Genomic DNA, 24,838 nt, shown 5'->3' on the forward strand with positions numbered 1-24,838 from the left:
ATTATCCTATACAGCGTACCTTGCTGCCCATGTACGTAAGTGATTCAGTGCCTCACAAAGGCATAGCATACACTGTACAAATGCTACCATTCAATACAATGAAATACAATGCAATATTCATCATTTGTGCATCACAAAGACTTGTTTTTGTCCTATTTCAATTTTTGATTCAATCACACTTCAGAAATACAAAATAAAATATGCTTCATTTCTGCCTTCATAACTGCTTATACATGTTTAAATATTTACAGGTATCTACAATGTTTGTGTATTAGAAACAAAGTGTCACACTACAGTCTTTCTTTTCACACTCGCTGTACATAAGGCCACTGGAATTATTTGATTCTGCGGCTACTGTGTTTTCTACATTATTATAAATGTGCTTCATTTGCAAAATATACCATTGTTTGCTGCATAATCTATGGATTTTAACAAAATAAATAGTTTATAACTCTTAGGAATCAAAAGTTACTAAAAATGCTGATCATCTTGCAATTATCTATAGCTGTACTTAGATGTGGGGCTGGTAATAATGAAGTGAAACCTTTGTCCAGATAGCGCTAACATGTAGAAAATTACAAAATAATGAAATATTATCACAAAATGTACTGCAGTAAGTAAGAGTTTTAACTTGTATTTTCTTGCTGCATTATTTAGTCGACCTTGCAGAATAGTTTGGGTTCCTTGCAACATAATTCCAGTGACCCTGCCTGTAGCACATTGAAATTGTCATATTGTTTCCTTTACAAAATCCTCTCACTTTGAAGTCAGAGAAAGGCAAAAAACATCTCCACCTTAAATTGTCAGAAGACATAGGCAGACATTGAAATGCTGTCTTTGAGCACACACCAAATGTATAAAGTTGAAAAAAGGCATTTTTATTGCTCATTCATATTCTGAACTCCAGTATGTTTTTTTCCAAATAGACTGTTTGCTTTCAAATGCGAATGCAGTTTGTTTAGATAAACTGGTTTTAAACTAAGTTTTCCACAAATACTGTGCCAGCTTCCTTGGTAATTGTTGGGGAGGGGGGCAGAGGCAGGGGGGAGCGAAGATTAGTATAGGCTGGGGGAATAAATCCCCCCAAAACGCCCCCTCCCACCCGCCTTCTCTGTTGCTACTGCCCTGGACAGCATTAAAGAAGCACTAGACTGCACTGTGAGTATCACCCGTCCTTTCACTTTAACCCAGAATCACAAACAAAGAAGCACAACACACAGGGCCTCAGCTTGAAAGGAAGGATCTTCCATGCATTCAGCTATTATTATTTAGACCTTTGCATATTTCTGTGGGGGTGACATGGAGCTGGCATATCTCCTAGTTCCGAGTTGTGTGTTTCAGAGAACAATCACGTAAGGCAGCAGATGGCACAAAACAAACTTGTTGATGACTAACAAGCCTCTGTGGAACGTCACCATATCACACAGGGAAAAAAAACAATTACTGCAAATTATTTGAGACCGTAATTATCCTGAAGACATCTCTCAGAACATTTACAATCTAGGAGGAAGCCGGACAGACTTTGAAATGTACAGAAGACAGGTTATTTTCTCAGTGAAAAGTATGGATTCTGACTCTTCAAGCGAGGGTGCCCTGTCAGGCCTATGACACAAATGTCATCCTTAGGGGCTGTTAGATGAGGGTGAAAGAAGAGATGTATTAGCAAGGAGATGAGATGTGGCTGAAAGACCAGAATATCATTAGTGTGGCATGTATCTAGTGATTTTAACTGTATTTTATCAGTTCTTGTGAATGATGCATTGCCAGGTGTCCACACTGCGGTACCTAGCAATACCAGTGTCTAGTATTTTAAGCTTCTCTTGTTGGTGTACCTATTTCCAGTATTTAAAAACAACGTGTCTGGGAGCATAAACTTGCCCATGCAAGCGCTCGACACTGAACAAAGTAATGGAGCACCAGAACACACAGTACCCATTGGAGGGGAACACCACAGAGGTCTAGTGGTACCAGGGATAGAGAGAACAAAAATATGACCGACTGCAAGCTCATTGGGTGTGATAAGTTTGGTTTGTAGCACGATATTGTACAGTAAATTATAGAGCTTTGCATTCACCGAAAGCACATTACGGGGCATACTTACAAGAAAGTGCTGCATCAGCTGTAATGAGCCACTTTTCTTGCACCCCCCAGCACCCACTTAACGTCACCATGGTAGCGATGCATTTACAATATGGTGCACCATGGCGCATGTTAGCACAACAGCATCATATTTTCGACTCTATTGTGGCACACTGGTCGACCAGCACCAAAAATGATAGAACTAGTCAAGCAATGCATGGGGAGGCCCATTTAAAACATTGGGATAGGCATTAAAAATGATGGGAAAATGGTGCAGTGAAATCTAATAAATTTCACTGCAACATTTTTTTGGGCCTCCAAATGGGGGTATGAATGCCCCCCTTGCATGCTGCAGGCATAATGTGGCAAATGGGATTACAAAGTGACAGAATACTTGCAGTGTGCCACTTTAAAATGTGGCAGAGGGAAAATGTCTCTTTGACGCTGCCTTAGCGTAAAAAAGATGACGTTAGGGCAGCGCAAGGAGGCACACAGAGCTTGTAAATATGCCCCTAAATGAGAGTTCACCCCAGCCTGCAGTCTCACTCAGTGGGTCTCAGTCTTGTGCTTTGTTGCACACTCTCATTCATCTGGGAGAGTATCACTTCTTAGAGCACACTGTTACACAATTAATACAGTCCCACATCTTGGCCAATAATTTCTCTCACTGGGTGTGTAGATCACATGATTACATTTTGTTGCGCAGTTTGTCATTTTGTGAGTTTCAATGAAGATAGTCATAACTGGGGTAAAGATGACCCTTGCCACCCTCGAGCCAGTGCAACTGCTCTTTTTGCTCTATTGAATGTAACACTTCTGGACACACACACACTGAGTTTCATCTCTTTGTTCACAATGCAGCACACATTCAAAGAGGAAAAATAAGAGAAATAAAAATATTTCTCCTCCTTACACCAGTTTTATGGAAGTGCAATATTTTGGTGCAGATCCAGGCCTACAATTCTTGTTTTTTTGTCAGAATCCATAGGTGGGTGCATCGGAACGCCCATGTGCCGTCCATGGAATACCCCTTGATGCAAAGTAATGCAAGACAGCACATTGCACTGTGTTGCATTAATTTTGATTACAAACCAATGCAAATTGCCATTTCAGTTGGTTTGTAAAAACCAACCTGGATTTTGCTTTAGGTCTGCGTTAAAAAAAAGTAACAAGAAATCCCCAATACAAAATCATTGTAAATCTGGACCCTAGAGTGAGTTCACCACAACAGTGCACAGTTTAATTCAGTTGATGTGAATCTCATACCTTGAAGCAGTCTCACTGAAAAGGTGTGACTCACACTTCTTGAAGCATAGTTTTCGTCCTTAGTTCTTCCCAATAGTCAATTTTGAGAGTCATGCACTTGGGATGTTGAAACTATTTACTCAAAAGATGGGGCTTTCACTGAGGACAATATGCATAACAGCACCTCCTGCTGGCACACTCCTTCCAAGTTGAGAACTCCTGATTACAGAGAGACTCGCGGATGAGAAGAGCTAGTGGGAGACCACAGTGAGGCAAAAATAAAAAAACAAGGAGACCTTGAGGAACACAGGAGGCTGGGTTCATGTAAAGATACAGAAGGGGCACATGCAGGGGAATTGTTATGCATCATCGGTAAGTATACTGTACCCAGGGAGAACCAGAAGCATGTTTTAATACTGGCCCCTGCATGCACTGGAAGCAGCTAGCCTAGAATGCAGCCTAGGAGACAGCAGTGGGCCGGAAATGGATTTCAAAAGAAACCAGATGAGGCAGCCTCAAAGGGTGTGGTGGTAAGGCAGGGGAAGTGAGGGGATGAGGGTGGGACTACCAACACCATATAGTGACTGCTGTGAGAAGGAATGAGCATGGACAGCCTATGTGAAATGTGCAGGGACTAAGTGGATGCAGAGAAGGATGGACTTGTGAATGTCAACACAATGACAGGAAGGGACAAAGCTGATGACTTTGGAACGGGGAACTGGCCCCAGATTTACTAACTCTTTGCACCTGGTTTGTGTAGCGAAAGTGCTACTTTATTTTATTTTGCTTTAAAGGGGTATTCCATGGGTTGTGCATGGGCGTTCCCATGCAGCCATCCATGGTTTTTTACTTAAATCACTATCTCCTAACCATCGTTGAAAGGGATTTCCTCCAATATTGTATGCCCTTTTGAGGCAGGTGTAATGAAGAAAAATAGTTTAATTTTTCCTTATTTTTCCAACTCTGCATTGTACAGCATACATTCAAAGTGGGAAAAATCTTAAAGCATAGTTGTTGCACTGGAAGGGTCTACTTCCAGTACAACACCTATGTTTTAGAGAACACAAATATTCGTGTACTATAATACATAGGGTTCTACATTGGTGCATGGCAGCATAAAGTGCACTAGAGCCTGTAGAAAGTAAACAAAATGCTGTATCTAGTTAGATATGACACATTGTTTTTCCTCTTGCTTTGATATAAGGCAGTGAACCAACTTTGTTTGTTGCATTGCTTTGAGTCAAATGTTAGTAAATCTGGGCCCAGGTTTGAGTCTTGCCTCAGCTCAATATCCTGTGATTCTGGGCAAAACACTTAATTTCCCTGTGCCACCCTGATCTCCCAAAAAAAGAGTAATGTGATCTGTGGTTCATGTAAAATTTCTCCAATGCCCTTAAGTAGAGTTTGCAGTACATAAAACTGCACTAAATAAATAAACAAAAGCAGGAAGGGGCAGACACACACTATCAAGATGGTAAGGAAACAGATGAAGACATGAGAGACACCGAAACCAGAAGAACAGTCACCCAAGCCCTTGTAAGCAGCAAACTGAACTACGGCAATGCCCTCTACGCAGGAACCATGGCCAAACTCCAGAAGAGGCTGCAGCGCTTCCAGAACACCTCTGCACGCCTCATCCTGGACATCTCCCGCCACTGCCACATCACAGACCACCTGAAAAACCTGCACTGGCTCCCAGTCAACAAGAGAATCACCTTCAAGCTCCTCACCCACGCTCACAAAGCGCTGCACAACACCGGACCAGAATACCTCAACAGACGACTCTCCTTCTATGCCCCAACCCGGCATCTTCGCTGCGCCGACCTCGCACTGTCCCACGCATCCGCAGAACTACAACTGGGGGTAGATCATTCTCGCACCTCTCCACCAAAATGTGGAACACTCTTCCCACCCACCTGCACCAGGCTAAGGACCTCCTTACTTTCAGGAAACTTCTCAAGACCTGGCTGTTCGAGCAGTAGCAGCACCACCCCCTCCCCTTTCCCCCACTCACCTCCTCACCGCCTTGAAACCCTCACGGGTGAGTAGTGCGCTTTACAAATCCCTGATTGATTGAGAGTGAATGGGAGCACCAAACAACCAAAATCATCCATAACTGCTGCCAGATCGTTATGGATGCAGTGAGACGGGGAGACATGAACAGTCTATACTGAGGATGTGCAGCTGTAGTACACTGATAAAGCAACAGGGGTAAAAATGAAACAACTTGCGGCTGCTACCACATTATAGCATCCACGAAGTACCAGAAAAGAAAAGAAAAGCAGAAGCAGAAAGAGCTGGGTGGTGGAACTGATGTGGAAAGCATAGGGTTGGGTCACGAGAAAAAAAGCATGACTGCTGACACAAAATGGTGCCTGTGGAAATAAAAAAGGAGGCAGAGAGATATATCTTTACAAAGGCAGAGGAAACAAGCTGCGGCTGATAAATAGCAGCTAGAACAGTCCCACTCAGGCTCCCTCCCCGTACATACACCACCTCACACCACAAGGAGCTCCACTAGCTCCCCGCCCACAACCTGGCACTCTAAAGCTCTTCACCCACAGGTACAAAACCTTGCTCAGTCCAAGTTCATCTCACCTCAACAACTGCATCAGTTTCCACACCTGACCAAAAACCTATGCCCTGCCGACCTCCAGCTTGCTTACATCCACGGAGCAGGCACAGGCACCTTCTCAGCACCTCCTCATCCCTTGAATTCTGTAAGAAAGTGAAGACATTGTTCTTTACCTTGTCTTTAGACTCAATTACTTCATTCCCCTTCTTAGCTAGCACCTGGATATCCTTATGGGTTGGATGTGTGTTCTACAAATAGTCATAACGAAACATGTCTCACCATGGTTGCAGAACCTGCAGTGTGATGGTCTTTAGGCCAGTGGTGTGAGCAGAAAGCGTGGAGCCAGGAGTAGATCCACATTTGCTTCTTCTCCCTTTGTTCTTGTAATCTCCTATAGAGTTCCTGTAATACTCCCAGTCTCAACAAATCCACAGTCACTTCACTGCATTTTTATATTCATCTGATTTTTAGAATTTCTGACGTTTTTGTCAGAGCTTAATTTGTAAATGAATGGGTGCCAAGCGTGTGGGTGGTGCAATTAAATGCCAGAAGCGCCCATTACTAAAGCTGTGTAGTCTTCATTTCACCTCAAGCCTCTCTAATCCAGCAGCAAACGCTCCCTAGCCTGCAAAATGTCTCATGCAGAAAAATAAGTGCCTGTCCCTAAAAATAAGTGCCGGAAAAATAAGTCTCTCCCAACAACCACCCACTTCAATCAGGCACTGCTTTTTGTCTTTACTATTTCTGCCACATCTCTATCGAGTAAAGTCTAACTACAGACAACACTTGCTCGCTGTTGCCAGAGGCGTATGTTTTTCGTACAGTTCGGAGCCCCATTTCAAACCAATGCTCTTGCCATCATGTCGGCAGTGAAAGAGAATGGTAATTTTCAACTTCATAAACATCACACGCGTGACATCTGCTCCCACCAAGTGCCCATTACTGATACTGCAGGAAAGCAAATCTGGCGCTTGTGGTTTTTTTGGTTTTGCTTTTAGTCCCTGGACGAGCATGCATTTCTGAATTACCTGCCTATAGCGTTACCCTATATTTTAGCCCATGCGCTTTTCACGCCATCACAACTTTTCCTTCTTTTTGTACAAAATCGTAAGAATGGCTCTCCTGAATTATAGGTCTATGGACGTCATTTTGAGTTTTCAGGATTTTGGTGCAGATAATAGTGGTTTGTTTCCAGTCCGTATCCCTGCAACATTCAGCGATTACGAGATTTGCCCCTGAAAATGTGGAATATCTACGAAGATCCGGAAGTGCCAGGCCTATTTCCATGTGTTTTTCAGGTGACAAAACTGCTGACATTTTCCACCTGCTGAGGACAGGTGGAAGATGCCAATGAGAAGGCGTTCAGAGTGTGGTGGATGGGTAGTCAGGGCGTACCAAGTCAGGGATGAGGGGACATGTGGAGTATTGTTTCTCCTGTGGTTCTCAAGGAGTCGGACAGGGGCCGGTCAGCTCTCCTGCCCACAGTCCATTCAATGCTTGCGCCGGGTGCTCATCCACATCGGTGAAACTCGGTTTCGTGTCTCTGGGCCTGAAAATATCTGATTCGGAGGTATCGTGCTACTTGCAGCGGCCGGGTGCGCCCCCCCCCCCCCCCCCACACACACACACACTCCCCCCCCCAGAGTTAAGGGACACGGTGGGACATCACCACTCACAATGAGGGCTAGGTCTTCTTGCACAGGCTTTGCTATAGTTTGTAGCTTAGCTGCCACTAGACCCCAAGCGCTTCCCTATCTGACGTCTGAAATAATGTCTATGTCAATAGGAGCGATTTCTAGAATCCCCATTAATGAGTGGACTAGTCACCTGCATTTCGATTCTTATGTTGGGATAGAATATGGGTGCTCTTTGGTGTAGAAATGGCAGAAATGAATGGAATTTAATCCACTGCTATAGTGATAGAAACTTGCAACCTGATAATCTACTAAACATGTGATAGGCATTGAACAGATGGTGATTTCTGGAATATGAAAATTAAGATCCCTCCATTAATATCGGATAAGGTAGAACTGTCGATCTCCTCCTAAGATGTGAGATTCTGTTCTCACGCCTGAGTATGTTGCCTTGAGCAGGTACCTTAAGGAAGTAGGTCAAATGAAAGTCTCATATAGAAGCAGGGACGATGGAAAGCATCAGAGGAGGACTACTGTGTGCTGCCAACATCCCAAGAGTTCACTTTAGACCAGGATCACACAAACAATCACAGGAGACGGAGTCTCGATCTGATGCAAAGTGCCTCTAATGCACTTTCATCATTTAGGATTTCAGATCTTTTGTAGGTGATAGGGACTATCTGACCAGGAACTGTTCTTGTCATATCGGGGGTCTGCTCAATGCGATATACTGTGAGTTTCTAGAAGGAATCACTGGCGATAATAACGGCGTGATGGACGGTGTACAGCAAGCCTCCACAGCTGAGACAAAGCAACTCACACTTGGACCTTGATTCTGAGTTGGTCACAGGAGAAGGTGCTAGTTATTATATCTAATAGAATCCGACACAGTGGGGTTCGAAATTTATGGGCTGAGATAAAAAGCACCTATTCCGAGTTTTGGGAGAATGACATGGATTTTGGTTTTCAACGCACCGAAATCGAGATATTACGGTAAATACTGTATTGTGTTCACCTATTAAATTCTGACAGTTTTTTTAAGAAAGGTGAGGTATTACTCGCATCAGGTAATTACCAATCAATGTGGTAAATACCATCCAAATCGGAACTCTGGACCCTGCACAAATAAGGGTTTGTTGGGGGCCTGGGAGAGCTTATCAGAACAAAAAGACTAACTCGGAATCATTCCCAAGTCCCTCAGAATCATGTCCAAAGCAGGGCAGGTTAACACATATTGCAGAGTACTTACTTCTCGGTCTGTTTTGCTACTGATATCCGGCTAGCAGGGACACCTAAATGATGGATATACATATGGATACATATAAGAATGTAATTACCTTGCAAAGCTTAGTAGTTCTTTGAATACAGCTGTGTCCGGTGTGTCAGTCAGCTACCCGTGAAATATTAAGTGGCCGAGAAGCCTAATATTTTTGTTTGTCCTCCTTACAAATTTGTATTTGATCAGGTTTCCTTATCTGTTCTTTTGTTAAACTTATGCGTGGTCGTCTTATACTTGGTGGGTGAGACAGTGTTGCATTGACTATGAAATGCGTTCTGTATTTCTCAGTGATGGACTAAGGCTTCTGTGTCAGCTCCTGGTGGACGTCGTGATGGCTTCTTCGCAGAGGCGATGCTACACTGTGACCTCTTATATGGAAACACTGATTGCTTGGAGTCAACCAAGGGAGGCTGGAATCTGATGTAAATCGGCCAACTCCTCTAGGGGAAACAGCAGATAACACAAACCAACATTGATGAAGACTATTAAAGAGTTATCTATGAAGGCCCAAGAGAAATGCCACCTCACCTAATTGCAGAGGACAAAAGGGGTCAATTATGGGAAAACTAAGTTCTCCCAGAGCATCCCTCAGAGAAATTTGAAACTATGAGGAAGGTCGCTGTGCACTGAAATGCCAATGAGGCTGTTATTGAACTTGAAATGATTGTACTACTGAATATCAACCCCTAGAACTTCACGATACAACAATATCGAGGTTAGATATCAAGGGACAAAATATCGTAAGGTAAGTGCATACAGGGACCTATAGATTTGCTATTACTAATTCCACATTTACGTACCTTGAAGATACATGTACTGCATAGGTACATAGAAGTGGAGTTAGGTATACAAAATTAAGACTCACTGGGTCTATATTTCTTTTTGATATTTTGTCCTCAACATAGGGTCCGATCGATATTCTGGGGTCGATATTCAGGGTGCACACCACTTGAAATACACATAGAAGGTGTTTTTTTTTTTTTTTTAAAATAAAATGGACTTTGTTTCCTGCATTGAAGGCACACTGACAGCTCTACAACATGAATGTCATCAATAAGTACTGTGGGGTGGGGAGAGGGGGTTGAGGTGAGTGGGTTGGGGAGCGGTGTACTGACTAGGAAGAGGTAAAAGGAAAAATATGATATGAAGTGGCAAGGTTATTTCCCAGCAAACTGAAAAGAATAACACTCGAACGACCATTTGGTGAGTCAAATCAAATCAAATCAAATCATTAACATTTATAAAGCGCGCTACTCACCCGTGCGGGTCTCAAGGCGCTAGGGGGAAAGGGGGGGTTATCGCTGCTCGAACAGCCAAGTCTTTAGGAGTCTCCGGAAAGCGGAGTGGTCCTGGGTGGTCCTGAGGCTGGTGGGGAGGGAGTTCCAGGTCTTGGCCGCCAGGAAGGAGAAAGATCTCCCACCCGCCGTGGAGCGGCAGGTGCGAGGGACGGCAGCAAGTGCGAGGCCAGCGGAGCGGAGGGGGCGGGTGGGGACGTAGAAGCTGAGGCGTCTGTTGAGGTATTCCGGTCCCTTGTTGTGGAGGGCTTTGTGTGCGTGGGTGAGAAGACGGAAGGTGATCCTTTTGCTGACTGGGAGCCAATGCAGGTGTCTCAGGTGTGCGGAGATGTGGCTGTTGCGGGGTACGTCGAGGATGAGGCGGGCCGAGGCGTTTTGGATGCGTTGCAGGCGGTTTTGGAGTTTGGCGGTGGTCCCGGCGTAGAGGGTGTTGCCGTAGTCCAGGCGACTCATGACAAGGGCGTGGGTCACGGTTTTTCTGGTGTCGGCGGGGATCCAGCGGAAGATCTTGCGGAGCATGCGGAGAGTGAGGAAGCAGGCGGAGGACACGGCGTTGACTTGCTTGGTCATGGTGAGAAGAGGGTCCAAGATGAAGCCGAGGTTGCGGGCGTGGTCTGCGGGGGTCGGTGCGGTGCCGAGGGCCGTGGGTCACCAGGAGTCGTCCCAGGCGGACGGGGTGTTGCCGAGGATGAGGACTTCCGTTTTTTCAGAGTTCAGCTTTAGGCGGCTGAGCCTCATCCAATCTGCGACGTCCTTCATACCCTCTTGTAGGTTGGTCTTGGCGCTGGCGGGGTCCTTGGTGAGGGAGAGTACAAGTTGGGTGTCGTCGGCGTAGGAGGTGATGATGATGTCGTGCTTGCGTACGATGTCGGCGAGGGGGCTCATGTAGACATTGAAGAGTGTCGGGCTGAGCGATGAGCCTTGAGGTACGCCGCAGATGATCTTGGTGGGTTCTGAGCGAAACGGAGGGAGGTAAACTCTTTGGGAGCGGTTAGCGAGGAAGGAGGCGATCCAGTCCAGGGCCTGGCCTTGGATCCCGGTGGAGCGTAGGCGGGTGATTAGGGTGCGGTGACAGACGGTGTCAAAGGCAGCCGAGAGGTCAAGGAGAATGAGGGCGACTGTTTCACCGTTGTCCATCAGGGTTCTGATGTCGTCTGTGACTGAGATGAGGGCGGTTTCCGTGCTGTGGTTGGTTCGGAATCCGGTTTGTGAAGGGTCGAGCAGGTTGTTGTCTTCCAGGAAGGTGGTCAGCTGTTTGTTGACGGTCTTTTCTATTACCTTGGCTGGGAAAGGTAGAAGAGAGATGGGGCGGAAGTTTTTCAGGTCGCTTGGGTCAGCCGTAGGTTTCTTTAGTAGGGCGTTGACTTCAGCGTGCTTCCAGCATTCGGGGAAGGTAGCAGAAGAAAAAGAAGAGTTGATGACGGTCTGGAGGTGCGGGGCGATGATGTCGTCGGCTTTGTTAAAGATGAAGTGCGGGCAGGGGTCTGAAGGGGCGCCGGAGTGGATAGAGTTCATGATGGATTTGGTTTCTTCCGTGTTGATGTGGGTCCAGTTGTTGAGGGTGATGTCCGGGGAAGCGGGTTCAGTGGTGTATGGTTGGGTCTGGTGTCCGAAGCTGTCGTGGAGGTCGCTGATCTTGCGATGGAAGAAAGTGGCGAGGGATTCGCACAAATCCTGTGAGGGCGTGACGGCGTTGGCGCTGGCGCTGGGGTTGGAGAACTCTTTGACGATGCTGAAGAGTTCTCTGCTGTTGTGGCTGTTTTTGTCTAGTCTGTCGGTGAAAAAGTTCCTTTTGGCAGTGCGGATCAGGTGGTGGTGTTCGCGTGTAGCGTTCTTGAGGGCGGTCATGTTGTCAGCGGTGTGGTCCTTGCGCCAGGCCTTCTCAAGGGCACGACAAGTTTTCTTTGATTCTTTGAGGGTGTCAGAGAACCAGAGAGGTTTTTTGGTGTTGGTCTGTCGATGCGTGCGTTTGAGGGGAGCAAGGTTGTCAGCGCAGTTGGAGATCCAGTTTGTGAGGTTGAGAGCTGCGTCGTTGGGGTCGGTGGTGAGGGTGGGTTGGTTGGCGGCGAGAGCGGAGAAGAGTTGCTCTTCAGGGATCTTGTTCCACTGTCGACGAGGGATGGGTTGAGTGCGGAGGTGGGAGGTCTCGCGTCGGAATGTGAAGTGGACGCAGCTGTGGTCGGTCCAGTGTAGGGCAGAGGTGTGGCTGAAGAAGACGTGTTTGCTGGCGGAGAAGATAGGGTCGAGCGTGTGTCCGGCGATGTGGGTGGCGGTGTTCACCAGTTGTTTGAGGCCGAGGTTGGCGAGGTTGTCGAGCAGGGTGGTGGTGTTGGGGTCGTTGTTTTGTTCCAGAGTCCATCTGGTCTTTCAACTCACTTAGGGGCTGATTTAAGAAAAGTGGCACTGCACACTTTCCTTGCGACCCTTAGTGCCCCCCAACAGCCACCATGTGTGTGCCGTATTTAAAATACTGTGCACCATGGCGTAACGTATGAGACAATAGCATCAGAATTCCTGATGCTATTGATGTACTCTACAGGAGTAGCGCCAACATTTTGGCGCTACTCCTGCAGAGTACAGAGGGGCCCATTGTATTCAATGGCAGGCCCCCTTTTAACGCCTGCTCTGAGCAGGCATTAAAAGTGCAGAAAAAAATGGAGCAAGGAAATCTCTTAGATTTCCTTGCGCCATTTTTCTACCCCCTTCCCCCAACGGGGGAACTCTCCCTTTGCATACATTATGCCTGGTGCAGGCATAACGTGGCAAAGGGTTACAAAGTGCATGCATTGCGCCACTTTGTAAATATGATGCAGTGTTTTTGGCCATCTAATACCACATTAGCATCAAAAAATGAAGCTAATCTGTCGTTTGGATGGCACTGGGGGTTTTAAATCAGCCCCTTAGTAATTGACGTTGTGCCATGTGATGATGCCAGAATTTTTGGCAATGATTCTGTTGTAACGTTTAGGTCAAATTAGCGGTTAGATGCATCAGTTTTCCCAGCACATGTGCTTTGAAGCCTGCACATTTGTTTCCCTCCAGCCGATTTTGGATTTGTCCAGCCCAGGATAAGCAAACACCGCATAGCAGGATGCACTGACGTGCGCTGCATGCAGGTCATTTATATTAATGGCAAGGTTCTGATATTTGCAGATCACTGTCTGAAGCCTTTCCACTGTGAGCCCCAGACAGAGTCCTGTATTTGATTCGAGTAACTGGTGATTGCAAGTCTTTTCATGGATATTGGTACTGTTGCCTGAAACTGTTATTTTTTAACACAGCGCCCCCACCAAAGTCAGCACCAGTTGCAGCTGCAATGGTCGCACCACACTAAAGACTAAAGCCAGCCGAGGTAGCAATGCATTTTCAGTTCTGGGTAGGGGGCCAGGCAAGCAGTTGTGGTAGGGATATTCTTTCAACACCAGTTATAATGTTATTCAAATAGGTCGTAGTCCTCCGACCAGATACATAACTACATTTTCCGCTCCTCCTATGAAGCCATCCACCATTAAACTGTTCTCTCTTTACCATTACACACCTCCTTCCTGGGACCCTTGCCACTATAACCCCTCTCACCTTATGTCTGCTTACCTACACATTTCCCGCCCTCTGTTACCTCTCATTTTCATTTAGTTACCGCCATATACTTTCTCCTTACTCCCCATTCAAATATCAGCAAGTCATCTTAGTTGCTTTTCACCAGTCCATCTCTCCAGCATCGCCTCTAACTGTTCTGTTACAGCACCACAGGTCGCGCAGCAGTCCCTCCCACCATGCACCCGCTTCCCTTCCTTCCCCATCCTTCCCATTTCACCATTTTTGATCCAAGAAAGGAAGGCAGCTGTTTGTTTCGTCTCCGCTTCCCCTGCCCCTGCTTTCCCTAGCCCACCTTACACAGTTTTTCCTTTGCCTCTCCTTTCAATCTCCTTTCTTCTCTCAAGCAACTCTCGCCCCTGTACGATTTCCTGCACTGCCCAGCTTTTACCTCCTACTAGCTATTCACTTCCTCCTCCTTCAACCTGGCGCCAACCCCATCAAATCCCTTCTCCACCTCCTGAAGTCTGACCACCTCAGACCTTTCTTTTCTCTCCCAAGTAGCCCCAAAATTTCTAACCAGACCTCACCCACATCCTTCACAGATAAGCGAAACATTTGAACACCTTCAACTTGATCTCAGCACCTCCATAAACCTTCGCTTTACCATGGAAACCTGACCAGAAGCCGATGCGGCACCCATCCTTTTACTGCTATACAGGCCTCAATCAAGAAACTAAAAATGCGTAGACACCTTCCACAACACTCACTAGGATCACCATAACTCACCTCTGAATCTAATGAGGCTTCAGCATCTCGTTCAGCTAACCAAACTTCACTTAAACAGACACCACCCCCACACAACACAACCCTCCAAAATATTGCAGCATGGGTTAGGGAATTTTACAGAACAAAAAGGACTTTTTGTGGCAAACATTTGTGTTGTTAGTTGCTTTGTTGTTGCAACTTATTTTATTGACATTCAGTAGCTATGCAATCTTTTTCTTGTGAATCAATGGTGGACTTTGGAGATGCTGAGGCTGGTGTTCACTCTTTACCAAAATGGTGGTCTGGATAGATGTCATGCGAACCCACCCTGCCTTTTTTTTTTAAAAGACTGCTATGTTCTGGGACATGTAGTTTTGATTTAATCATTGTAAGAAATGGAAAAAAATATCAGCACACAAAGCAGTGTTGGCTTAAAGGCCACACTTGCCTAGAGGTGTCAAGCATGACAATATGCCCCTTGGCAGCTAGTAACATTTAAGCCTTTCTACTTTAAGTTTGTGAATTTGACACAAATGTTGTAAAGATTTGAATTGAAATGATTACTCTGTCCAGAGATCAAAGAGGGAGGGATTTATGGGGAACAATGTGACCATGCCTTTTTTTTATTATCAAAAAGAGTTCATTTTTATTAAAAATTAAAAATACAACCATCCCTGAATGGTTAATGCCAAACTTTAGGTGCCTCTAGCTGAAAATGTTGGGAAGAGAGGTGTTTTCTGCACTGCAAAGCAAAGGACGGAATAGAGAACTAAAGAAGACACATCAGGCCTTCTTGCCATGCTGCCTACTACCTGAAAGAAATGTACTTTTGTATAATTTGGTAATCAGCAAATGTAAGGGAGGTAATTTAAGGGTGTTACCAGCTGGGTTCTGGAGTTCGTCCTTTTAGTAGGCAAATAAAAATGTTTTCACTATGTACAGTGTAGCCTGTGTTTTATCTTACACGTTAAGGGACATATTTAGGAGCCTCTAGTGCCTCCTTGTGTCACATTAATGTAATTGTTTTTACATTAATGTGGCCCAACAAGACTCCGAACTAGCATAAAAAATTATAAATACAGCACACACATGGTGGCGTTAGGGGGCGCTAAGGGGTGGAAGAAAAGAGGCGCTGCACTGTGTGCATTGCCACTTTTCTTTAATATGCCGCTAAGCGGTATATTTGCATACATTTCACACAAAGCAGGGCAGAGTGCAAAGTTGCTGCGCTGCTTCACGTCAAAGGGAGGAAGTAGAAATGCTCCATATATACTAAAATATGGCACATTTCTGCTGTCTCCTTGTGCTGCGCACTGTGTGCAGCCTAGCGCCAATGGGGGCACCTTTGAACCATGGGGAAAGGATATCTGTAATACAGTGAAGATTGCTTTGCATCACTTCCTGCACAAAAACAAACCTTTGCAGCATATTCATTTTTTCTATGTGTGCTGTAGAATGCATTTCACATAGAAAGAGGAAATAACAAGGAGAAATAAAGATATTTCTCCTCATTACGCTTGCTTCAGGGAGGAGTAACTTCTTGACACATTTACGGGTTTATGGTCTTCGGTAAATCTGTGAGTGCACCAAAATCCCTGGGTGGATGCATGGGAATGCCTTCACAATACAAGGTAATGCCAGGAAGTGCTATGTGCTGCCTTGTGTTTCTATGTATTTACTGAACCAGGCAAATGGCTTTGTGTGGCTTAGCAAATGATAAAAAGGATTTTACATCAGGGTTGTGCCATAAAAGTGATTCAACCCTGATGCTAAATCTCAGTAAATATGCCCCTGGGCACCTGATTTAGAATTTGGCAGACAGGTATTCCATCACAAACTTGACTGATATACTGTCTGCATTATTACGAGTGCCTTATATCCAAATGCAAATGTAATAAGGTGGGAAGGATGTTCTTCACATTTGTGAGTACCCGTCTGCTAAACTCTGAATCAGGCCCTAATTCTTTTTGCACATTTTGCAGCAGCATATCTTTTACTATGTGTAATACAATTTTAAACTAACTTATTCACAGATCTTTCTGTCACAGGCCAGGACACTTAGCACAAAAAATACACATACCACTGTCCTCCATTGCATTAAACTGGTTTCAAATCATTCGTTGTCTCTCTGGTTACACACTCAGACATCTACAGTGATCACATTAACCAACTGAGGTCTCATGACATTTAAAGTGTGTACGTTATTTTTAATTCAATTACATGAATTTGAAATATCAACTAAAAACCCCCCAAAAAACCACATTGCAGTCATGATCTCAGTTGTGATGTTTTTTTACGCACTTGACCCACTGACATTCATTTAATTGCTGTGCATTCGTTTTGCCTAGTTTATGGGGATTCTATGTTTAAAGTATGAGTCACCTTGGAAGAAGATATATAAATGCTCCCCAATCTATCTTCAGGCCTGTTGAAATGTGCTTTCCACATATTTATATACTTACATATGCATCTATCAACTTAGCATCCTTTGCAATAAAGAACAGTTTGTGCCTTCACGTGCCAACTGCCTTTATTATGTATTACCACACATCTTGATTATGGTTTCACACACAATACAAGCACTTTGCAATTGGTGGTCCTGCACAATGAAAGCACTTGGTATTCTTACTGGAAGTGTGCACTGTTCTTTGTTTATGAGGCACCAGTCTTGATGTGGTAAACATAACAGACAGCAGGTTAAGAGCGAGCGCGACCACGCACGCATACACACACAGACATATCATTGAAAAAGCCAAAGGTTATGGGGACGTTAGGTTGACATTTTACCCACACACGTTATTAGGAACCCAAAAAATCAATTTTCAGGTGAAATGTTTTCCTATCTATACCTACCTACCAAGTGGCAACATCAAGTGAGTTTTAATATATATCTATATATATATATATATATATATATATATATATATATATATATATATATATATATATCCATAGATATAGATATATATATATAGATATATATTTACATATATCTATATATCTATTTATGTATGTGTATATATATGTATATATATATATATATATATATATATATATATATATATATATATATATATATATCTATATATATGTATATATATATATATATCTATATATATGTATATATATATATATATATATATATATATATATATATATATATATATATATATCTATATATATGTATATATATATATATATCTATATATATGTATATATATATATATATATATATATATATATATATATATATATATATATATATATATATGTATATAATGTTAGACCTCTAGACCTGGCATCCTTGGCGTGGTCTCTCCTGTCTTTTTTGCCTCTGCTTCCTATGTTTTCACTGTGTGCTGGACTTTATTTTTGCCGTTTTGGGTACTCTGAGTAGATTACCACTGCTGACAAGTGCTAAAGTGCAAGTGCTCCTGTGTAGATTTATATATATATATCCATAGATATAGATATATATATATAGATATATATTTACATATATCTATATATCTATTTATGTATGTGTATATATATGTATATATATATATATATATATATATATATATATATATATATATATATATATATATATATATCTATATATATGTATATATATATATATATCTATATATATGTATATATATATATATCTATATATATATATATATATATATATATATATATATATGTATATAATGTTAGACCTCTAGACCTGGCATCCTTGGCGTGGTCTCCTGTCTTTTTTGCCTCTGCTTCCTATGTTTTCACTGTGTGCTGGACTTTATTTTTGCCGTTTTGGGTACTCTGAGTAGATTACCACTGCTGACAAGTGCTAAAGTGCAAGTGCTTCTGTGTAGATTTTATGTGTAATTGGCTTTTCCATAATTGGCATATTTTATTTACTAGTAAGTCCCTAGTAAAGTGCACTAGAGGTGCCCAGGGCCTGTAAATCAAATGCTACTAGTGGGGCTGCAGCACTGGTTGTGCCACCCACATGAGTAACCCTGTAAACATGTCTCCGACCTGCACTGCAGTGTCTGTGTGTGCAGTCCTGCACTGCCTATTAGACCTGACAAGTGTACCCACTTGCCAGGCCTAAACCTTCCCTTTTTATACATGGAAGGCACCCCTAGGGTAGGCACTGGTTAGCCCCATGGGCAGGGTGCAGTGTATGTTAAAGGTGGGACATGTACTGATGTGTTGTACATGTCCTAACAGTGAAACACTTCCAAATTCGGTTTTCACTGTTGCAAAGCTTAGCTCTCTCATAGGGTAACACGGGGACTGCGTTTAAATAACTTTTAAGTGCAGTTTCTCTTTTGGAGCAGATGGAAATTTAGAGTTTGGTGTCTCTGAACTCACAATTTAAAAATACATCTTTTGGTAAAGTTGTTTTTAGATTGTCAGTTTGAAAATGCCACTTTTAGAAAGTGGGCATTTTCTTGCTTAAACCATTCTGTGACTCTTCCTGTTTGTGGATTCCCTGTCTGGGTAAGACTAACAGTTAGCCTGTTTGTGAATCCCCTCTAGACAGTGGGACAAAGGGAGTTGGGGTATAGCCTGCATATCGTGATGGGCCATCTGAGCTAGAGTGGAGGGAGGAGTGTTCACTTACACCTTAATGGGCTGTGCCTGCCCTCACACTATACAGTCTCCAACCCCCCGGTGTGTGTCTGGGGCCAGACCTGGGCAAGGCTGGATCCTATAAATAACAGACTTTCATTTGAAGTTTGCCTAATTCAAAGACAGAAAGGGGAATAGGTAGTGGACCCAAAACCCAAGAATTTTAGATTACTTTTGGAATCAAGAGAAACCTCTGCCAAGGAGAAGAGCTGAAGAACTGCAGGAGGAGTACTGCACCTTTGCCTTTGACCGTGCTTTGCTGGGTTGGCCTGCAGTTGCTTCTTCTGCCTGAAAGAGGACAAAGACTGGACTTTGTTGTTCATTCCTGCTTGAGAAGAATCTCCAAGGGCTTGCACTGAATTTGCCTCCTGTTCTGAAGTCTCAGGGCCATCAAAGACTTCATCTGCTAGCACCTGGACTCTCTGCTGAGACTCCTGCTCTGCCAAGTGGTGCCCCATCCAGTCACTGGACCCTTGAAAGGTGAAGTTGGCAGAACAAGGACTGAAATCCATGCACAGAACTCTGTGCAGGGAAATTTTCGATATACCATCTGAAATGTGGTTGAAAAACAACGTCACCCACTTTGTGGCTAAAATCCACGCTTCAACTGCTTCGCGGCTGGGAGATAGATGCATTGCGGCTGGAGAAACGAGGTAACACCCCCTTGTGGCTGCTGATAACGACCCAAACCCCACGTAGCACATTTTTCTAACAGCGTGCAACTGGAGTTCTCACGCATCAGCGTCAAAGTCATTGTGAACCTGCACGGAACTGAGGTGCCCTGTCCGGAAATCGGTGAATCGCTCTATAGCAGAAGAAGAAACAACGCATGGTCTCACATGCAAGTAAGGAATCGACACATCGCTGACTTTTCTGACTCATGCTCACCCGTGCAGCTTTATTTTTTAGGCAAACCTGGTACTTTGTGTAAAATCAACGTTTCCATTGTTTTCTATGGAGTAAGACTCTTAGGCCCTCGTTACAACCCTGGCGGTCGGTGATAAAGCGGCGGTAATACCGCTAACAAGCCGGCATTAAAAAAAAATGAATTATGACCACGGCGGAAACCGCCCACAAAGACAGCCAGTTTCACACACCAACCGCCACGGCAGTAGCAACAAGCACCACAGCAGTAACTGCCAACAGCCAGGCGGAAGACAATGTACCGCCCACACTATTACAAGAGGCCTATCCGCCACCTTTTCCGGGGCGGTACCAATGACATCAAAAGCACTGCAAAAACAGAACACAGAAGGTAAACAACTCACCTCTGGAGACTCAGGGATCAACCACGATGCCATGGAGCCCGAACTGCAGGTGTTCCCCATGCTGGTCTACCTCCTCCTACACCATGAATACCAACGCCAGCGAAGACGACCACAGTGAGTACCGCCGCCTAGCACACAGGGGAGAGGGGAGGAAAAAAAAGAGAGACACACACACACATCACGCAACACTTAACATCCCTACCCCTACCCCCAACACCATACACACAAAGAGATGCAACAACATTACACATCCAACCCGTAGCCCTCAGGAATAATGCAAGGACAAAAGGAATTGATTGAAGTGAGTGTAATAACATAAAAAACTAGAAATACATCCTCAAAAATCAAACCAGTATTTACATATATACAAATGGAGGGACACTGCCCAGTCTACAATGTCCGTGGGCCACAGGGCCACATCACATTGGCCAAGGCCCCACTTCACTCATGCATCAACATGGAGAGAACACTGCAGGGGCATCAGGTCAAAAACACACAGGCACCTCAGGGGGATGGGGAACGAGGGGCACCTCAGCCTGAAGATGGTACAACACCACTTGTCATGGAGGGAGCAACATGCCCTGTGCTTGGTCCTGGGGAGTGCAAAGCCACAGTCTCTCTAGTGGGTGGTTTGTCCACTGCTTGGTCCTAGGGAGTGCAAAGCCACAGTCTCTCTAGTTGGTGGTTTGCCCACTGCTTGGTCCTGGGGAGTGCACAGCCACAATGACTCAAGTGGGTGGTTTACCCACTGGTTCTGGAGGGGGCTTTGTGCCCAGTGTGCTACATCCTGGGGAGTATGGGGGGAGTGGATAGCTTCTTCCACTGGGTCTGGAGGGGGTTTTGTGCCCAGTGTGCTTCATCCTGGCAATGGGTGGAGGGAGTGGATGCCTTCTTTCACTGGTTCTGGAGGGGGCTTTGTGACCAGTGTGCTTCATCCTGGCAAGGAGGGGGTGAGTGGATGCCTTCTTCTACTGGTTATGGAGGGGGCTTTGTGCCCAGTGTGCTTCATCCTGGCAAGGAGGGGGTGAGTGGATGCCTTCTTCCACTGGTTATGGAGGGGGCTTTGTGCCCAGTGATGCAGATCTTGGGGAGTGCAAGGTCACAGTCTCTCACTTGGGTGTCAGACCCACATGATTTGCAGTGGTCAGGATGCATTACAGCCAATGGAGGCAGAACTACACACTGTCTGGTGGTGGTGACGGCTGCTCGGTGGTGGCAGTGCAGGTGCTGGTGTCAGTGCTGGTGTTGGTGCTGCCAGTGGTGTGGGTAGGCTCCAGCCCTTCCCCTGCAGCCTCAGACGGCTGCCTACTGGGGCTGCTGCTGCTGGCAGTAGTGCTGGCAGCAGTGCTGGCAGTGGTGCTGGGGGCGGTGATGTCAGCGGTGCTGGTGGCAGTGTTGGCAGCATTGCTGGTGGCGGTACAGGTGGTGGTGCTGGTGTCGGGCTGCCAGTGGTGGGGGGAGGCTCCAGCCCTTCCCCTGCAGCCTCGGACGGCTGCCCACTAGGGCTGCTGCGGCTGGCAGCAGTGCTGGTGGCGGTACTGTCTGCGTGGCTGGCAGCGGTGCAGGTGGTGGTGCTGGTGACGGGGCTGCCAGTGGTGGGGGGAGGCTCCAACCCTTCCCCTGCAGCCTCGGATGGCTGAAGCGCCATGGTTGGTGGTGCCCTTGCCCTTGTAAGCTGGTGGTGCCTCCTTTCCCTTGCCCTTGTAAGCTGGTGGTGCCTCCTTGCCCTTGCCAGCTGGTGGTGCATCCTTGCCCTTCCCCTTGGCAGCTGGTGCAGGCACACTGCCAGTGCTGATGGGTGTTTACTTTGAGCCTCTCACACCTGCAGTAGCTGCCGACACTACTGTGGCGGTGGACTGGGTGGCTGAGGTGCTAGCCTGGGTTCTGACCACTCTGGCCCGATGTGAGGGACGGGGGGGTAGGGAAGAGGTTAATGGCGGAGAGGAAAAGCTTCTTAGGGACACTGGGGAAGGAGGAGGGTGAAGGTTTGGGAGTGGAGGGAGAGGGAGTGGTTGTTGGAGGTGTCTGTCTGCTGTGTTTGGGTGCAGGTGCATGGGCTGGATGATGTTACGAGGTGGATGTCTGTTGGGTGTCTGAGTGCTTGCGTTTGTATGCTTTGGGAGGAGAGGGCACAGACACAGTGGGAGAGGACACAGGGGATGTGTGCATGGATGTGGGGGTGGTGACTGGAGTAGGGCCTGAGGTGCCTGGGGCGAAGGAAATGCCCACCCTCCTGGGTGAGCAGGCACGGGAAACTTGCTGAGGGGCTGCTGGGAGGGCGGTGCTGGTACGGAGGGTGGCAGCTGTACCTGTAGTTGGGGTGGCCACAGAGCTGTCTGCCACCACCAGGGAGCTTCCATCGGAGGAGGTATCACTTTCCGAACTGTCCCCTCCTGTCTCTGCCGTGGTGCTCCCCTTGCCCTCTGTCCCACTGGTTCCCTCACCGTCGGTGGATTCGGCCTCATCTGCCCTATGGCATGCATCTCCCTCCATCGCCGGTGCTTCTGCTCCTCTGCCAGATGATGTTAATGCACATAAGGACTGGATGACAAAACAAAAAGTGGGGGAAGAGACAGAGGATACACTTGGTCAATGGCAGCAACAACACCACTGTTGGCATACACTACACACACACACACACACACACACACACACACAGGGAACCTCTCTACGCACTAGGCAATGCACTACCAGTCACAATGCTAGTCACCAGGCCATGGACAGTAATACCTAACGCCAATTGCAGCATACCTGAGACCCACAGAGCCCTTCCCAGTAGTGGATGCCCACTAGCTTGGTTGGAGGCGGAGTTCATCAGCCCCTGCCTAACATGGAACCTACCCTGCAATGTCCGGCCTGGCCTTGGGTCACCAACAGGCCCACATCCCCCAGCCAAAGGCGACTCCACCATGCACAAGTAGTATATTGTGAAACTGTACTCACCCTCTTGTGGCTGCTGTGATGCCCTCAAGTGCCCATCCAGCTCCTGATAGGCCACCGCCAGTATGCGGAACATCAGGGGCATCAGGGTTCGACTGGCACCCCTTCCTCGTTGGGAGGCCATCCCCAGCTGGGCCTCTGACGTCTTCCTTGCCCAGCGTCTCAGGTCCTCCCACCGTTTGCAACAGTGGGTACTCTGCCTGCCATAGACCCCCAGGGTCCGCACATCCTTGGCGATGGCGCGCCATATACCCCTTTTCTGATGGCCACTGACCTGCAGAGAAATACACATAGAAAAAGGTATCAGTCATACAGTCTGGCCTGTTACACTCATGGCCCACCATATACCTCCCATGTCCTTACGCACATACATTGCCCACCACACATGCAGCACGCTGCCCAGGACCCCTCAACCACCCCCCTTTACATGAGGCCCTCACATATAGCAATCCATGCATTCATGCCCCATGCATCGTGCTCACATTGTACTAACCTGTTGGTCTGGAGGCCCATACAGCATTCGGTACTGGGGTAGGACCCCATCCACCAGTCTCTCCAACTCCCCCGCGGTGAAGGCAGGGGCCCTTTCCCCAGTGACACGAGCCATGGTCGGTTCCAGACACAGGTCACAGCAGCACATGCAGTGTAGGTCCTCTCCTGTTGAAGGTCAGGTAGCAAGTGAGTGAACAGATACAAAATGGCGGTCACGTCTGCAGCGGTGCATACCATCACCGTCGGCGTACATCACCATTGGCTACTGTTACCCATAGGGACCAATGACAACCAATGAGGAGTTGCACAGCGGTACTCAACCGCCTCCCGCAGCAGCGCACAACGTCAGCAGCATTACCTCATTTCCACATGTCCATCCACACAGGACAGGCAGACACCATTTCAGAGGGGGGCAGGCCATGACACCTAACTGCGTCACAGCAAACATAGGCACCATTTGGGCCTATACATAACATACTGTTTCAATCACAACATGCAATGCACTGTACATTTTGGAAACGATGAATACTGACCAGATGCTCATCGTTTTGCCCCCTAGATTGCAACCGCTGCAGATTAATAGGAGATGGAGACATCCCCCCATGTACAGACCCCTGGTGGACTTGGCAACAATGGAGGACAGGCACATTAGCCTCACCTACAGACTTGACAGGGCCACAATCTAAGAGCTGTGTGCCCAATTGGAGCCAGACCTAATCTCTGCTATCTGTCACACCACTGGGATCCCCCCTCTTGTGCAAGTCCTATCTCTGCTCCATTTCTTGGCAACTGGTTCTTTCCAAGTGACAGTGGGCTTGGCAGCAGGAATGTCACAGCCAATGTTCTCAATAGTGCTAACAAGAGTGTTGTCAGCTCTGATGAAACACATGCGCAGCTACATTGTTTTCCCCCAGGTGGAGGATTTGGCCACAGTGAAAGCTGACTTTTATGAAATGGGACTATCCCCAACATCATTGGTGCAATTGATGGTAGACATGTTGCATTTCCCCCCCCCCACCCGGAGAAATGAACAGGTGTTCAAAAATCTAAAGAGCTTTCAATCTATGAATGTGCAGATAGCGTGCCTGGCGAACCCGTACATCTCC

This window comes from Pleurodeles waltl, chromosome 7 (genome assembly GCF_031143425.1).
Source record: "Pleurodeles waltl isolate 20211129_DDA chromosome 7, aPleWal1.hap1.20221129, whole genome shotgun sequence".
Classification (NCBI taxonomy): domain Eukaryota; kingdom Metazoa; phylum Chordata; class Amphibia; order Caudata; family Salamandridae; genus Pleurodeles; species Pleurodeles waltl.